The following is a 16,724-nucleotide window of genomic DNA, read 5'->3' as shown; positions in this document are numbered from 1 at the left end:
ATTAATAGATGCAACTTAAAGTAAACAAAAATTCAAAGGACTAGAAAATGGCAAAATAAGAGTGAAGCTACCACATCTCCAAGCCCTTCAAAGGCCACAATGTCATTTAGTATCTCCTCTGTCTTGATTTGCCTTGCCTCATTATAAAGACAAATTCTAAGTCTGCCGAGGGGCCGTGATGTGCGTTTTTGCTCGCTCAAAACTCATTAAAAAGGGGGCAAAATTCTATGGCTTTTTGTTCACGATGGTGCGCTTAGAGTCAAATACGTGAGCAATTTAGAGTTATGGACGGTTAACTATACTAGTTCATGTCTGTATTTACAAATTTAACTCCCTTGATGTAGGTTGTGAATGATGAATACACTTGCCCTCTCTGACTTGTGTTGAAAAATCAGTGTCCATGTACTCTCCCTGAAATATGTTCCTTCTAATTTAGCAATAATCTACCATGATTTTGGTATTGTAGCCCTTATTTTTGCATTTTAGGCTCTGCAATGAAGTCTTTTGGCCAATCGCGTGTCCCAATTTATCGCTGACGAACATTAATTCATAGAGGAAATTTTTCAATTCTGTTTTAAGTGTTTTGCACGTTAAATAGTAAGTTTTTTCCTTTTAAAATACCTTATGACCACTTTGCCTTCCAAACTCATTCTGAGGCACTTCCCCCAATAAAAGTTTGAGCTATTGCTCTCCCAAAATAAAATTTATAGTTTCACCCTCACCGCTCCTTCGACGAGAACCCCCTGTTTCCTCCCATTTTTTTTTTTGGTTTGCTATTTACTTTTTAACATTTATCTCTTATTTTCACGGACAAAACGTAAATTTTCAGCATTTAGTTTTTGAAATATAGTGTTTAGGCTAAAGTAGTCCGGGGTCGTGTGTTCTTCTGAATTGTTTTCTCCAATATTTTGGTGAGGTTAAGTAAAATTGTAAGGCTTCAACCAAGTGCCGTTCATAATATGGCTTAAAAAGGAAAAAATGGATGTTCCCATATACAAAAATGCAATTGTTATTATTTGATGTATTTATTTACAAGCCTATGGTGGAGATCTCGTGGTGATTTTTGCAGAGTTGGGGATTCTTGAATCTCATCGAAGCTCATTTTTAGGCCAACATTTTTCAGGGCAAACGTGAATCGTTTATTATGATTTTGGGGATAGGGGGATAGAGTCAATCATGCAAAATTACACCTGCTCTTAGTGTTGAAAACCTTATATTACTTCGACGTTTTTTCATAAGTTTATTAATTAGTTCCTAGGTCCGTAAAATAATTTAAATAGCTAGAATCTGTGAATATTGAAGTAATGTTGTGAAAACAAAAATTGTATAATAAATACAAGCCATGAATATACTTCTATATGAACTGAATTCTTGGGAATCCTCTTTTCGTTTAAGAAAAAAGACAAGAATTTTACGCCATTCTTAGAAACCGTTTTCTTTATTTTAATTTGTGAAATCAAATCTCCGCAGTTTCTGAACCTCCGTTATTCTGTCAATTATTTTTATTAATTTCAAAAAGGGGATATTTTGCAACATAATTTAAAATTGAATATATAACAAATTACAACTGGACGACTTGTTTTTGTGCTATTGTATAAACTTCAAGAGAGGAGGGGGGAATGAACCTTTTGTTTCTGACACTCCTATAATGTGGATATAAATTGCTGTTGGTTTTTCAATCATTAATGCAAGAAGCTTAAGGTTTGGGACAATTCCATAACAGAGCTGCGTACTATTATTGCCTGTTGAAAGAAAAAATAAAGTTTTTACCTTATAAATTGATTTTAGGAATAATAGTTAAAAGCATGAGGAGAAAACTGTTGCCAGGGAGCTTAAGCTCTCGATGAGTGAGCAAGCCAAAAGGATGCTGATATCACTTTTAGATCGATCTGCAAATATAGAGAAATCTAAATCATCCTTATAGGGTTATTCTTATTTACAGAGCCAGCAGGGAAGGTGAATTCAACGATGAGGCTTGTTAGTGGATTGAAGAACATTTATTATGAAAGGTATCTAAATTTAAAGTTTCTAATGGACTCCTTTTTCCAAATATAATTCTTGGCAAAATTCGTAGTTAAGAAATTCGCTTTTAAAAGATGTAAAAAGAAAGTCTGGCCCTATTATTTGTTTGTTTTGTACCTACAGCCCTGTGCTTTTTCAAAAAATTGTATTGACAATTTAAAAAATAGATGTAATCACAAACTCTTTCATGTGTAAACGAAAGTGTAAATCCAATATTGTAATGTTAATACTATAATCATGTCTAGATTAGTGATGATTATGTTGCTATTAATTGTGCAAATTATGAATTTTAGAAATTTTAGCTTGTATAACTTCAGCGTTTGCTATGGGGTATGTTGGGGTATTGTCAATACCGGAATATCTCGGGTATATCACAGAATAATTTATCAAGTTTATTGAGAGCAGTTGCAATACACGTGCTTAATGTCAAATAGAACAAATAAAGCAATATCTTATTCCGTTTTATCTAATGATGATTTGTCGTGTCATAGCTTGATGCTGATAGTTTGGCTGCGTTCGTTCTGATCCTACTTTTGAAATGCCTCTGACTTCAGTTGTTTTTTTTTTAAATTTAATTCTATTTCATTTTTATTTTTCAGATTTCGTCACTAATGTTTTGATGTCGTTACAATGCAGATTGGTACAACTACATACCCCTTTGATCCGATTCTTTTTTTACCAGACAATTTTAATATGGAGATAGACTAAGAACGTTAACAAAAATTTCATTTATCAACTTTCAGGTAAGACCTGTTACTCTATAGTATGCTCACTTCATTTAATTAACAAGTTTAACATGTCCAATGTTTAGATATGCTCAACTTCTGTCATAAAAAGTGTGGAAGGTCATCGATACAGTCAACGGGAATGAGGTTTAAATTTTATGATTTCACCTATAATTTGAATCTCGATAGTATGTTCAATTCATTTAATGAACCCATTCAAAATGTTCAATGTTTAAATATGTTCAATTTCTTTTTAAAAAGAGCGAAAGGTCTTCTAGAGGTCAACGAGAATGAGGTCATTAATGAGGTCTACGTTGGCCTTACCTCAATGAATAAAACATGTGATTTACGTGGCACAAAGACTTGATATTTCTCCTTGTAAGAATCCCTGACATCGTTGGTGAAATTACTGACTTGATTGATCCGTTATTTTTTGGAAAAAGGGAAAATGATATTTGGGAAAATAGGAAAATAGCATTAGATTTTTTTCAAAATGGATTCTTTCAAGATATTTTTCCATTTATACAGCCCAGTGTGACTGCCTAGTTAATAGCTAGTCGATTGGGGTTTAAACAAATTTGGACCTTCTTTTTTCGCATTGAAAATGGCTCACAGCCATATTATTGGAATCTGTTCCTTAATTTTATTGATGAGATCCAAAAGACTAGGGAAATTTGACAAAAGACGAAGCTAAAGTGCATTTGCATCCCACCAAAGATTTTCTAAAAGTGAACAAGATATTTTGTTTCTGAACTTTTTTTTCAACTGTATAACAGTTAAAACAAAGCTAGCTTACAGACGATAGGCATGTAAAATAAGATGTAAACACTTAAGCCAATTTGTCCTTTTATTTCATTGTCCTAATTTGACCTTGTTTTTATCTTAGGCCCAATGAAAAGAAAAATCAATTCAAATGTATTTTTAATCCGGGTTTTTTTATCTTATTACTTATTATAAATAATTTCTTTACTTCGTTGTAAAACATGAGATGTCTTTTTTTTTGTTTTTTTCTTCTTTTTTTTGTCTAAAAAAGTTGACTTACTCAATAGTTCGTTACAGTCTTTGACCCTCACAGAGAGATCTGAGTTGCCAAGCAAGTTTACAATACCGAGCTTATCAGACAAAAAATTAATACGAAAATATTTCGGTAAACCAACGAATAGCAGAAGTTTAAATTGTCACCCTTCGCATAATTGTTTGTTCCGATTTAAAACAGTATTAACAACTAAACATGTCAAAAGTTTGAGAAATACATGGACTTTCGTTTTGTTTTGTATAAAAAGACATTTCTATTACACAATTACGTATTTCAACAGTCCACACTTTATTAACTTGAGGTATGAGATAATTGATCTCTATTTCTAAAATTCTTTTTTTCTTAAAAATCTCATTAAGCGATGTTTTGCAGATAAAAATACTCAAAACAGCTTCATAATATTGCTATAATTATTGATATTACATAAAAATATGTAAGGTTAGAGTAGAAAAATAGCACTTGTCCTTATTATGTAAAAATCATGGTTGCTCCCTTGGAGGCACTCAGTAAAAAACAAACACTAGTCCATAGGTGTAATATACCAAGTGTATAGCCACAGAGCCAAAGATGCCCATGCCTTTCAAAAAAATTATTTTATAGAAAGTTTGTAAATAATTTGTTCCAAATCTTTCCAAAGAAATTTGTTCCTCAATATTTTTATTGTCGTTTCAATGTCTATTTCTGGCGGCTCAGTATATATCTAACTTTTTTTTTAAGGACTAATAGTCCAGTAAAAACTTGGTTTTGACCCGGCATAGGAGCAACCGGTATGTTTTTGGCACCCTAGGCGAGGTCAAAAGTGGTAAAAATACCATTTGTGAATATGCAATTGAAAAAAAAAAAAAAAAATGATAATGGGGTACCAACTGATGGTCTTTTCCCATTCCACCATTTAAGGCTCTTGAGGTTGTATTTCTTTATTTTATTCACTGCTCACGAAATTAAGAACTGTTTTATATTTTTAGTTATCAAAACAATTTCGAAGGAATTAAAGGGTATCAGTTGAACGGGACACTAATCTTGCTGGGACTTGAATTTTCCGAAAATTTTCCTAAAACAAAAAATAAAAGAAAAGTTAATGAAGTAAATACTTTTGCCTCCCCTACTCCATAATTCTTTAATGCTTTTGCTTTTAAAGAACTTACTTTGTGCAGAGGAAACATGTATTAGCTTAGGGGAATTTGAGCTCTTACGCAAGCATGGGAATAGTTTAAAATAAGGGCATAAGTAGTATAGTTTTGACTTACATTTACTAGGTCAATTTAGTTTTTTTATTAAGACGTCTTAATTTTCGCCTATGATTATAACAGGAGTTACCGTTTGAAAAATTATGTAACAAAACCTTCTGCTGCTTTCCTTCTGAGGCCTAGTACTAAATAATTGTTACTAGTGGCCTCAGATGACAAACATCTGATGGGTTGAATTTTTTTTCTAGTGCTGGAGCATACGTACCTGTTGGAAAATGACAATCAGAACTACCGTCATGCCATTAAAGTCATGGAAATTGAAGTAAGTCATCACCGTGTATGATTTTGCTTTCCCTCTTGTCTTTTTTTTTTTTTTTTTTTTTTTTTAATACATTTTCACAATTCGTTGCTGATATGATACGGACTTACATGTTGAACCATCCTTGTATGAATAACTATCCTTGTATGATCGCCAATGGCACCAATTTGAATGTTGGGCTGAGGGGACAAAACGTGTTAAATCTGAGAGGTGGGGGACGGGGGGAAATTTTTCCATTTTTCGTTCAAAGAAATGCCAAAAAGGCTTTTTTTTAAATCTGGGAGGGGAGTAAAAATATAAGGAATGGGACATGACCTTCTCATAGAACACCGGAGATAGATCTACCATTCTTGGGGGATGTATCTACTATCTTTGCAAATATTTTTTTTGCTACTACAAGCCTTGGAAAGCTCAATACTTAGTTACATTTTAATTTAGCAACTTCAAAAGAATTTGATTTAAGAAACTATGACATACTGTAACCTATCTTCTAAAATAATTTGAAATTGGACTATTAATCGTTTATTTACTATACTGCAGTTTTTTCTTCAGTGCTGGATTCCTTTTATTAAATTTTTGTGGATTTGAAAATGTTGATATGCTTTATTCAGTTATGACATCTTTGGCTGTTTATGATCTATTAGACTACAAGGGCTTGTTTGTAATAACCGCCTTTAGACATACAGATCTATCAATATATGGGAATATCTGCATTAAATATAATGAAGCTAGAGAAGGATGTGGATAATTTTTAACATGTTATTTTCTGTCCATTTTGGAAAATTTGCCCAGTTATATCAAAACCATCAGTAACATATTTTGTTTTATATTGACGGCCTATTCCTCATCTAATGCTGCCTAAATGCAGTATTGTCTTCCAGTCTTTCAAGAAAATAGAAAATGACAAACTGGTTTTTCGCAGAAAGGCAGAATTTTCTTGGGAAACATTTAAATTTTTTAAAACAGACGCTTTAAGAAGAAATATTGCTTTTCAGAAGCATCATAAATTTTTTGAGGCACCAAAAATCGCAAAGAATAGTGTACACCCGATTCCCCCCCCCTTTGGTCTTGGGGATATTTTCATTGAAAGTCGCCTTTTTTTGGTATTGTCGTTGAACCCCCCCCCCCCCCTCTAAATTTTAGGAAGTTGACGCCACAACTCCTCTTGCCAACATGATCCCTTCCAGGGACCAGGGTGAGTCATTAAGAATGTTAGGCGTGAACTGCGTTCATTAAGCAACACGTTTAAAGGGAAACTAATCTGAAACTGAAACTAACTTGAAACTGTGGCAATTAATTACTATTTCTTGTTTTAAAATAGCTCGAAAGAATCCTGAATTAATTTTTTTTCGAGTTTTAAATAAACACGGCTGATTTTTGCATAAAAAATTCTATGCCTTTTCAGCTATTTTCTACAAAAAGTATTTTGTAATACGATTAATAGTCTTAATTTCTGTAATTTTTGGCTTCATAATTAAGAGCATATAAATTGCTTGTTTCTGTTTCATTGACTCAAACTCTTAATCTTAAATAGTCAGGTATAAAACGGGTTTAAAATAAGCATTTGGAAATTTTTTTTTGGTTTGAAAGCTTTTAACTTCAGTTTTGTTGTTGAATAAACACGACTGATTTTAGTTTGAAATACGCTATATCCAGCTCATATATAAGCAAAAGTATTTTGCACAACTTCTCTTTTAATAGTCTTATATATCTCCTTTTTTTTTAATTTTAGTACGCATAGTATATGATTTTTTTTTTATATTCTTAGATTTATGGAGGTTAAATTCTTCCTGTATTGTAGTTGGAAGTGGAATATCGCCGTTTTTACACTCACCAATTATGGTTCAAAGCAGAGGATTTAAATTTGGAAGTGATCGTTCCTTGTAAGTAAACCTTCTATTTTTTGGACCTGCAGTATCCATATTTTTGGTATTTTGATGTTTTATTGTTTACTCAGTGGTTTCCAATGTTGGGCCAAATCTTCCTAAAATGGAAAGAGTGCACCAAGAATTAAAATACTCTGCTTTAATTGCTCATTGAAATAATTTAAGGCATTCGGAACATGTTTCATTATTTCGTTTAAAGCTGAAACCCTGTGCAGGATCAAAAATAAATAAGATGTACTTAGACTCCCAAATATCTTCCAACTACTGAAAAGGCCACTAAATCTCGTAATGTCTGGTCTATAAAGCCTTATTCTAATATCCTGTTACTTATGACTCAGTTTCACCATTCCTTGCTATTGTAATTTTAGAGTCATAGGTGCTCAAAATCCGTTAATTATGCATAACTACATCTGCTCTTTCAAAATTGGCTATACTCGTCAAAATGTTACAGTATGGTGAAGTTTCTTCCAAAGTTCAATAATTAGTTTTTTGACACAGAGCATAGTTTGCATAATTTTTCATTTGCGTTAAGAAGGGAAGGAATGCTTAATATCCTTTTTTGTATTATTTTTTTTTTGTGTGTGTAAAATTCTATGTCTTACAAACAATCTAGAATACTCTTGGAAAATAACAAGTAAGATCTTTATTTCAAAATATTTAACAAGGCTAGGTTTATTCGGAAATAATCCTACCAAAAATGAGCAACTCTTCATAACTTTGGGCCCTTGCCCCGGTTAATGGGCCTCCTTTTCGATTAAAACGGCTGCTTAAAAATTCTGACATAGCTGTCTGTTCGTTCAGCACTGATAAACCCGTGGGTCAAAAAGGAGATTAATTAGACCATGCGAGAGCATTTGGGTGAACCGTTCCATGTCAAGTTTTCTCTATGTTAGGCTACAGTGATTTTTTTTTCTTTTTTTTTTGAGAAAGATGGATTTCTTGTATCAGTCTCATGATGTAATATTGTGCTGATAAGCTTTAACTTGTCTTAATTATCTTATTAGGCTAGAGTCTTAGCCTAAGAAGCTTAAACTTAGTTATATTTACGATAGATATGGTTATATTTTGTTCAAGCTTTATGAGCGTTAGAGATATATTCTTAATCTTCACCAAATGATGAGAAACTAGAGGCTGTTGCTGATTCCTCATTATTTCTAGGATCCAATTACTGGCTTACGTTTACCATTCATCACAAATAGTAAGGGCTTATGTAACTCAACTAATTATGAACTTCTCTTTCCCCAGTTCTGAAAATATCCAGGTGAAGTTGCAGTTGTGAACTGTAGTTGGAAGAGACCAATCGCCGCTTTGCTGTCTCCAATAATGGTCGCAGCCTGAGGATTTCAAATTAAAATTATTGATCCTTTTAAGTAAACCTTTGTTCAAAACAATAATTGGATCATCAGTTGTCATATGCTTGAATATTTCTTATGTCTAGTTTTTTTTCCAGTGATTTCCAATATTGGCCCAAAACAAATTAAAATGGAAATGAGGCATCAGAAATTAGAATATTTTGCTTTAATTGTTCATGAGAAAACTCAGCTTTATTTGCTTTAGCCATTTAAGTAATTTAATTGTTAGTGAGAACAATTTGTAGGTTCAGCACTGTGTTAGTCCCAAGTTTACTAGTGTGAATAACACAAAACCTTTTTTTTGTGAATACCAAAACCTTTTTTTTGTACAGAACTTGTTCTTGGACTCTTGAAGTTTATTTTTTTGAACACATTCGGAACTTTTTTTGTTATTTCGTTTACAGCTAAAACCCTTGGGATGATCCAAAATCAATAATAATGACTTCGACTTGTCCCATTTATATTGGAAAATATGGTATCGTTTAACGATTCGCTAATTAAAATGACAAAATTATTAAACAAACTAATGTCTATTAGCCTTATGGTGGATAAGTTGATCTGAATGTTGTTTTCAAGTATCAATGTGAAAGTGCCTCATTGGTACAAAAAGCGATTTTAAAGTTCTAATCTGAATGTGCGGAAGTTTATACAACTTCGTAAGCACTACAAAATTAAGGATCTTACAAACAATATCATTTCTAAATAAATAAAAGAAAAATCTTAGAAAATTGTGATATCAAGGTATGCTTAGACGTAAAATTGGATCGTATGCAAAAGCTGTTGTTAATGTTTTTCAGAACGATATGTTTTTTAGTCTGTCGATTTTTTCTTATTGCCTGAAAGTTGTAAGGGTTTTAATTCCGTGGTTTTTAGGGTAAGTTTAGACGTAGTTACGGAGCTTTGACACAACCAAAGGGAAGATCTTAGAAAATTAAAGAATTCAGGTATCAGTAGACCTAAAATGGGCCCAGGGGGTAATAGCTGTTTTTATTTCATTGTCTTTTGCGCTTTAAAATTAAGTTCTTTATAGAAAAAATAACTTGAATGCATTAAAGTCAAATTTAGGTAAATATTTTGCATTAGACTTCTTTTTTAGAGCTAATCATAATTTTAACTTCCTTAATTTATATTTGTGTTCTATTCTCGTTATTGAGAAAGATAATTATTCAAATTTCATTAGTTCAATAGAAATATTTTTGGTGTCCTGCTTGTAGTGGTGTGTATTGTTGCTAGGGAGTTATGCTCTTAATGACTAAGCAAGCCAAAAGGATACTGGGTATTTGCAATATGGCCAAAAAGAAGAAAATATCTCCATGTTGTTACCCACACGAAGAAGAACAGTTTTTGTTAAATGATGTATATATTGACAAGCATATGTCTGAATGATTCCATGTTGCTAATTTACTTTGACTGATTACAGTCTAGGTAAATTTTAAGTCCTGGGGCATTTCTTTTCTATACATTAATGATCATTCCCATTTTCAGAAGATTTTTCTGCGAAACACTCGGGAAAGAAAGTTCAGGAAAGTTCCAAAATACTCATTCAGGACACAAAGAAAGTTCTACCAGTTAAATATGCAGGGAGGAAGTTAGACACCCGTCACTACCCAGCCTGCATGGAGATCAAGTAAGTAATATTCTAGATTTCTAAACTGTACATGTTAGATTAGTTTAGCTTTCCCTTTGCTTGTTTGATTGTATTTATTTATATACGTACTCATATAACCTGCACACACGAAGGGAATTTCACTTTCATATTGGCTTTCTTTTTCCCTCAAATCAATTGATGCTCAATTGATAAGATCAACTGATCCCCCAATTGATGCTCAAATCAAGACATTAAAATGCGGAGGAGGGGGAATTCCAACTAGTTGGCAGATTCTACGTGAAAAATAAAAATAAATTTAAGGAAAATGCAACCATTTGGAATTGGAAGGCAGGGCATCTTTGACTCTGTGGCTATGCACCTGGTATATAGGTGCATTGAGTCAAATGTATAATGCTATGGACCAGTGTTCGTTTTTTTACTGAGTGCCTCGAAGGGAGCAACCATAATTTTTATATAATAAGGAAAAGTGCTATTTTTCTATTCTGACTTAACATATTATTATGTAATATCAATCATTATAGCAATATTATGAAGCGGTTTTGCGTATTTTTATCTGCAAAACATCGCTTTATGGGATTTTTAAGAAAAAAAGAATTTTGAAATAAAGACCAATTATCTCTTACCTCAAATTAATAAAGTGTGTACTGTTGAAATATGTAATTATGTAATAGAGATGTGTTTTTTATACAAAACAAAACAAAAGTTCATGTATTTCTCAAAATTTTGACATGTTTAGTTGTAAATATTGTTTTAAATCGGAACAAACAATTATTTGAAGGGTGATAATTTAAACTTGCGCTAATTGTTGGTTTAACGAGATATTTTCTTATTAATTTTTTTGTCTGATAAGCTACAGTGTTGCAAACTCGATTGGCAACTCTGGTCTGTCTGTGTGGGTCAAAGAGTGTAACGAACTATTGAATAACTCAAGTTTTTTTAGACAAAAAAAAGAAAAATAACGACATCTCATGTCTTAAAACGAATTAAAATTTATAACAAGTAATAAGATAAAAAAAACGGATAAATATATTACATTGATGCTTTTGAATCGAATTTTTATTTTCATTGGGCCTAAGATAAAAGACAAGGTATTTTACATGTCTATCCTCTGTAAGCTAGCTTTGTTTTAACTGTTATATAATTTCAAAAAATATCCGAAAATACCTTTCACTTTTAGAAAATCTTTGGTTGGATCCAAATAAACTTTAGCTTCGTCTCTTATCAATTTCCCTTGTCTTTTGGATGTCATCAACAAAATGAAGGAATAGATTCCAATAATGTGGCTGTGAGCAATTTTTCAATACGAAAAAAGAAGGCCCAATTTTTTTAATCCCCAGTCGACTAGCTATTTACTGGGCAGTCACACTGGGCTATATAAATTTAAAAAGAAAATATCTTTTGAAAACAGAGTTAATTGCAATTTTTATTTTTTGTATGCTAATCTGCTAAAAAATTGCAGAATTTGTTGGTAACTATTAAAATATCAGGACAAGAGTCATCAAGTCATCATCAACCTGATAAAATATCAGGACAGTAAGGTTCAAAGTACATTCTATATGCCTTATTTGAATTCTAAGTGTATGTTCATTTCTAAAAGCTTTTTTTCTATCACAAAAAGACTTGTTTGTTCTGACCTTCAAACAGAAAAAATATGTTCTATTATGACTGACTAATCAGAAAACTTAATTGGCTTTTCAGAACGTCAGAGAGCCTGTTTTTATTTACAATCAGAATCTAGTTGACTAGATTCAACATTTTCGTCTTTTTTTCTAATGGTTCATCAAACTAAAATCCCATTTGATTTGAAATGATGTATAACATGCTGTGGTTGATATAAATATGATATCATTTCGTCACTACCACTGATCGCTTTCTGATAAAATGTCAAATTTTAAGTTTGTTGTAAATCAGTTTTTAAGTATCATTTTGTGATTTCAGGCCGTCTCAGTAATCAATGAAGAATTCCTGGTATATCGAAGTGTCTAGAATTTGTTCAACTTACTGTATATTGTCAGTTTTCACGGTAATTAGTTTTATAAGCGTACAATATTTGTATATCTTTGTATTTTTTCAGGTTCTGTATTTTTATTTGGTTGCTGCAATACTTTTATTTATTTATTTATTTGTTTATTTATTTATTTTAGATTACTAGTCACGTTTCCCCTAATTTCATTCTTTGGAAAGTTATTGCCTCTCCCTCTAAATTATAGAAATATACCCGAGGTGCACTTTTGAAGTATAAATATTATTTAAACTTCATAAAGTTTATTTAATTGTTTGTAAAGGCAATATGTATTTCATTAATAAATTTTGAAAAATAGAAAATAAATAAATAAAATAAGAGGATATATTTACTACGAAAAAAATAGAAAAAAATAATAATAAAGCATTGCATAATACGAATATTTTGCAACCCGTTTGCGTTGGGGGAACAAAAAACAAAGCAAGGAAATACAAGTTTTCCTCTTCTCTCGCCTGTCACTCTCTGAGATCTCTGAGAAAAAAATACCAGCAATTGTTGTTAAATGATGCTTTATTGACAAGCATATGTCTGAATGATTTTATGTTTCTAATTTATTTTGACTGATTATACTTTAGGTAAGCTATAAGTGTCAAAACATTTCTTTTCTGAACACTTCAAATCTTTTCGATATCCTTGTAGTTGTTTTAACCCTTTTGAGCTGAACATATAGCCTATTGTAAAGATTTGATATAAGAGGTCTAATTAGTCTAATTGATAAATGGGAATGGTTGAGGGACAACAATGATAAAGGAAATGCCTTTAATTGCACTGGGCTTCTTACTGTATTGATCGAATCAAAGACTTAAAAGCAACTATTTATCTCGCCCTCAATCATCCATAATAATGCATTTCCTTTTTTCCACGTTCTGGATCTGCGTATTGATTATTTTTCCGAGAAAGGAGACATTCGCATGTTTTTGCCCGTATATGTAAGAAAACCTATATATATCCGTAATTGTTATTAAATGATGCATTATTGACAAGCATATGTCTGAATGATTTTATGTTGCTAATTTATTTTGACTGATTGTATTTTTAGGTAAGTTATTAGTGTCAAAACTTTTCTTTTCTCTATATACTATTAATTTTTTCAATATCCAGGTAATTTTGTCAGCGTGAACATTCATAGAGACATTTTAAGAAAGCTCAACCAGTAAAATGTACAAAGGATTCTTATGACACTATGCCATCCAGCTTCCAAGTAAGTAAATCTTAAGACTCTTAAATTATGTATTTGCCTTCGTTCGCTTTTTTTGCATATTTTTTTTTTCGTTTGTTTGAAAAACAGCTAGCACACAAATGAAGGCAAGTTTTCAGATCGTTTCTCTATCCAAAGCTGTTTAGAAATCAAAGAATGGAGCTTCTAATATATGCCTTTTTATTGGCTGAATGTCTGGCTGAAAAACTTAATCCTAACTATTTTGTAATCCATAAAATTGTCTTTTTTATCTTATTTAAAAAATAGTTTCCAAAAGTTAGAATTTTGAAAGAGTTCAATAAAAATTACTTAAACTACTAATTATACAACCAACTATATTATTTATAGTAGACCCATCCTCCCCATAGATTTTGAAAATTATGTTTTTTAGGTATTTTTATCGTATTTCATTTTTTTTATATAAGAATGTGCCCCCGATAGTTTTTTTTTAATATGGTTTATTTTATATACTCATTTAAGAAAATACAAATAAATAAATACGACTGCTTATCTAAACAGTTTGCCATATTCTATGGGCTTCAGCAAAGAATTGAAGAATAGACTCAGACCAAGTTGTTGTGGGTAATCCCCTGAAAACGAGAAAATGGTGATTTAGTCGACTTGAGAATTTCTTTGATTTATTTGAGAATTTCTCTTATCAAATTGAGCTGTGTAACCAAGCTCTATTTGATAAAAGTGATATTTACTTTGTCATCACTACCACTTATCACACTTACAAGTAAATTTGTCCAGTTTTTATTGGACAATTTAAGTCCGGGTTTTGTTGTAGTTTCCTGTTTCCAGGTTATATAAGGAATAAAGGCAAAAAGTTTTTATACAAGCGCAGCTTATTTTTTGTCAATTACTACGAAGGAATCAATGAAGCCTAAAACGAGCAAAAATTAAAATGATTAGCCACATCTAACAAAATTAACAGATACTACTATGGATTAATAGATGCAATCTAAAGTAAACAAAAATTCAAAGGACTAGAAAATGGCAAAATAAGAGTGAAGCTACCACATCTCCAAGCCCTTCAAAGACCACAGTCTCGTTTAGTGTCTTCAGTGTCATTTGCCTTGCCTCATTATAAAGACAAATTCTAAGTCTGCTGAGGGGCCGTAATGGGCGTTTTTGCTCGCTCAAAACTCATTAAAAAGGGAGCAAAGTTCTGTGGCTTTTTGTTCACGATAGTACACTTATAGTCAAATACATGAGCAATTTAGAGTTATGGATGCTTAACTATACTAGTTCATGTCTGTATTTACAAATCTAACTCCGTTGATGTAAGCTGCTTGTTATGAATGATGAATACACTTGCCCTCTCTGACTTGTGTTGAAAAATCAGTGTCCATGTACTCTCCCTGAAATATGTTCCTTCTAATTTAGCAAAAATCTACCATGATTTTGGTATTGTAGCCCTTATTTTTGCATTTTAGGCTCTGCAATGAAGTCTTTTGGCCAATCGCGTGTCCCAATTTATCACTGACGAACATTAACTCATAGAGGAAATTTTTCAATTCTGTTTTATATGTTTTGCACGTTAAATAGTAAGTTTTTTCCTTTTAAAATACCTTAGGATAACTTTGCCTTCCAAACTCATTCTGAGGCACTCCCTCCAAGAAAAGTTTGAGCTATTGCTCTCCCAAAGTAAAATTTATAGTTTCACCCTCACCTTTCCTTCGACGAGAACCCCCTAGTCTCCTCCCAATGTTTTTTGATATACTATTTACTTTTTAACATATATCTCTCCGTATTTTCACGGACAAAACGTAAATTTTCAGTATTTAGTTTTTGAAACATAGTGTTAAGGCAACAGTACTCCAGGGTCCTGTGCTCTTCTGAATTGTTTTCTCCAATATTTTGTTGAGGTTAAGAGAGAATTTGAAAAGAATCGATTTCTTAATGCCCGTTAACTGACCCTTTTTGACTCAAATGCTCTATTGCAAAGTTGAATGGAAGAGGTCTAATTATTCTATTAGAAAAATATTAAGGCCTGAACCAAATGTCATTCGTAATATGGCTAAAAAAGGAAAAAAATGGATGTTCCCATGCTCAAAAAGGCAATTGTTATTATTTGATGTATTTATTGACAAGCATATGCTAGATGTTTCGTGGTGATTTTTGTGTAGTTGAGGAATTTTGACTCTCAACGAAGCTCATTTTTAGGCCAACATTTTTCAGGGCAAACCTGGGTCGTTTATTGGATTCTGAGTAGGAGGATCGATAGGAATAATGAGCATGTGCATTTCAACTCTCATGTTTTCATGTTTGTTTTAACTTGTTTTCCAAGTCGTTTTGTTAGGCATTCTTGACTTATTATCGTAATTTTAGGCGGATAGAGTCAATCATGCAAAATTACACCTGCTCTTAATGTAGAAAACCTTATATTACTTTGACGTTTTTTCATAAGTTTATTAATTAGTTCCTAGGTCCGTAAAATAATTTAAATAGCTAGAATCTGTGAATATTGAATTAATGTTGTGAATACAAAAAATGTATAATAAATACAAGCCATGAATATTCTTTTGTATGAACTGAATTCTTGGAAATCCTCTTTTCGTCAAAGCAAAAAGACAAGAATTTTACGCTATACTTAGAAACCGTTTTCTTTATTTTAATTTGTGAAATCAAATCTTCGCAATTTCTGAGCCTCAGTTATTCTGTCAATTATTTTTACTTATTTCAAAAAGGGGGCATTTTGCAACATAATTTAAAATTGAATATATAACAAATTACAACTGGACGACTCGTTTTGTGCTATTGTGTAAACTTCAAGAGGGGAGGGGGGAATGAACCTTTTTGTTTCTGACACTCCTATAATGTGGATATAAATTGCTGTTGGTTTTTCAATCATTAATGCAAGAAGCTTAAGGTTTGGGGTAATTCCATAACAGCGCTGCGTACTATTGTTGCCTCTTGATAGAAAAATAGTGTTTTAACCTGAAGAATTGATTTTAGGAATAAAAGCTAAAAGCATGAGGAGAGAACTGTTGCCAGGGAGCCAAGCTCTCAATGACTGAGCAAGCCAAAAGGATACTGATATCACTTTTAGATTGATCTTCAAATATAGAGAAATCTAAATCATCCTTATAGGGTTCTTCTTATTTACAGAGCCAGCAGGAAAGGTCAATTCAACGATGGGGCTTGTTAGTGGATTGAAGAATATTTATTATAAAAAGTATGTAAATTTTAAATTTTCAATGGACTCCTTTTTCCAAATACAATTCTCGGCAAAATTCGTAATTAAGAAATTCACTTTTAAACATGTAAAAAAGAAAGTCCGGCCCTATTATTTCTTTCTTTTGTATCTACGCCCCTGTGCTTTTTCAAAAAATTGTATTGACAATTTAAAAAATAGATATAA

The 16,724-nt window shown here is 31.9% G+C and overlaps 1 protein-coding gene across 10 annotated transcripts in view; it reads left to right on the top strand.

Moving 5' to 3' along the window:
* Window positions 1-16,724, top strand: part of LOC136025163 (uncharacterized) — a 489,107-nt gene that overhangs the window by 51,544 nt on the left and 420,839 nt on the right. For all 10 annotated transcript variants that reach the window (XM_065700916.1, XM_065700917.1, XM_065700915.1 and 7 more), the window contains exons 13-21: window positions 487-597; window positions 1,943-2,009; window positions 2,622-2,765; window positions 5,219-5,292; window positions 7,058-7,172; window positions 10,013-10,154; window positions 12,075-12,159; window positions 13,261-13,360; window positions 16,472-16,538. The gene's annotated coding sequence lies outside the window, so the exon portion shown is untranslated. The remainder of the gene's footprint in view (window positions 1-486; window positions 598-1,942; window positions 2,010-2,621; window positions 2,766-5,218; window positions 5,293-7,057; window positions 7,173-10,012; window positions 10,155-12,074; window positions 12,160-13,260; window positions 13,361-16,471; window positions 16,539-16,724) is intronic.

This window comes from Artemia franciscana, chromosome 3, assembly GCF_032884065.1.
Source record: "Artemia franciscana chromosome 3, ASM3288406v1, whole genome shotgun sequence".
NCBI lineage: Eukaryota > Metazoa > Arthropoda > Branchiopoda > Anostraca > Artemiidae > Artemia > Artemia franciscana.
Note: the sequence above shows the minus strand (reverse complement) of the source record. Positions and strands in the feature narration are given on the sequence as shown.